Source organism: Penaeus monodon, chromosome 19 (assembly GCF_015228065.2).
Source record: "Penaeus monodon isolate SGIC_2016 chromosome 19, NSTDA_Pmon_1, whole genome shotgun sequence".
Lineage (NCBI taxonomy): Eukaryota > Metazoa > Arthropoda > Malacostraca > Decapoda > Penaeidae > Penaeus > Penaeus monodon.
The window spans coordinates 7,669,274-7,671,471 of NC_051404.1; the positions used below are offsets into that span (position 1 = coordinate 7,669,274).

The following is a 2,198-nucleotide window of genomic DNA, read 5'->3' on the forward strand; positions in this document are numbered from 1 at the left end:
AGTCTAACAGTACTTTGATGTACAACCCATTCAAATCTAAATGAACATCGACAGAGATCCTCTGATCTGGTTATATATATCAATATTTTGATTTTTATAATGTCAAATACACAATCTAGCCTTCATCTACAAAGAGAGAGGAGAACTAAATCATTTTTGGAAAACCATTATTTCATAATCATCTGTCCAGTCGATCAAGACCCTACCAACCAGAAGAGAGATAACAATATGCAAGTGCATGAAATATTACTCTGCATGAAAATATCCCTCTGACATGGCCTATCTTTGAACTGTTTCAAATTAACTGAAAAGGTAGGAAAAAAAAATATAGTAGTTATTCTTGCATTTAAGAACATAGTATTGTAAAAGGCAAGATTCTGGACAAGCTTACAAGCTGACAAATGAGTATTTGAGATTTTGATATCTCTTGATAAAATATATGCACGTAATTTTGCAAATCATAACAAAGGTACACGAGTACCACTTTAATGTGCATTGACAATAACACATCCTTATTCTCCTTTTCATCATACTTACTCTCTAAAATTATTCAAAAATAATTGGTGATAAGCCTGCATTCTAACACATAAAAAAGGAATAACTAAAAAAAATTATATTCTTCTATCTTTTTCAAAAGCTAAATTGTAACATCAAAATAGAAAGAAATCTAAAGACTCTTTAAATAAAATGAGGGTTCTAAATGCCCAAACCAACTGGTCACAGAAAGGGCACTACGCAAGGTCTACGGCCACTGGGAGAGGATACACTGCATTTCAATGAACCATAAGTGCTGAGTGTTTGGCATATGCAGCAAAAATGATGGCATAAAGACATTACATTAAAACGTATTTAAAAATATTGATATTTAAAAATCCTGATTGAATAAAAGTTAATATGCAATATCTTTTGGGTTTACAATATAATGTCAGTCAAAAAGTATTCACTGCTTTTAAGGGCTATCAATCTACATTTTATTGAGTTCTGCTGTTATTGTAAACATACTGAAAAATACGCAGATACCTACAGACACCATGAAAGTACTCTTTCCACGGCCTTAACCAATAAACTGTATTAGTGCTTGTTTTACATTTATTCTCTAATGTGACTGTGTTACATGATATTAGTCCACCTTTTCGTGAACACAGCAAAGGAAAAAAAATGACTAAATACAAATAATGATAATAACAAATACTGCCAGGTACACAGTAATACTGTGAAAAAATACAAACATGAAAAATATAGGGTGGAAATTCAGTCAGAACATTTATAAGCATAATTTAAAAACAGCACTCAAACAAAGTTTAAAACAGTTTGATGCTGGGCCACTAAAGAGGCACATACAAGTCTGATGCTAAGGAACTGAAGGGTCATACAGCAGTCTTATATCAGACTGCTAAAAAGGTATATGACAATTTACTTCATCAGATGCACTCTAATGACCAAGGTTCAACTGTACATCTTATAAGAGGTTATAGGTTTAGGAAATTATCAATAATACAACCACTCACAGGACAGTGAAAACCTAATGTAATATTCATCAAGAACACACAAAATAACACTCCTAATAAAATTTAAAAATATGCACAAAACACAGGTAAGGTAAAAATCATAAAGTCAGCGATTCCACATATAAAGTTGGATTTTGGCCTCCATGCTTTATGCTCAGGCAATAGTTATGAATTCTCCATCATATATTTCCTGTAGTTTGTAGATCATCCTGGTGATATACCATGAAATAAAGAACTCGCCCTAGCTCTATCATAACAAAATGTACCTCACGGGAGTTTGTTTGCCTATGCTGAAGTTTAAAGCATGGAAGTCAAAACATCACTAAAGGAGGTTCTACTGTGAATAATCATCTGTACAACAGAAAAAGTGGATATAATGCATGGTCATCTACAATCTTATAATGCTAGGCTTCACATATATTATCCCCTCTTTGCTTTCATTTACATGACCACATACATGCCCCAGATTTAATATATGACATCATAATCATGTAGACTGGTAATGCTTACCAAATTTGAAGCATAAAAGACACACCTCCATTTCAGCAATTTATGTTCAGAAAAGAGTGTCCCTATCTCAGGAATGTTTTTTTCAATCATTTGTTTGGAAAAAAGTGTCTTATATGCTATTAAATATGGTAAATATTTTCCTGGATTAGATCTGTAAGCACCATGGCATAAATGATTCAT

General features: G+C 32.5%; 1 protein-coding gene across 1 annotated transcript in view; it reads right to left on the reverse strand.

Annotated features, from left to right (window-relative positions):
• The window catches only part of LOC119585448, a 6,606-nt gene that overhangs the window by 2,430 nt on the left and 1,978 nt on the right, over positions 1–2,198 (reverse strand). The window lies entirely within an intron of this gene.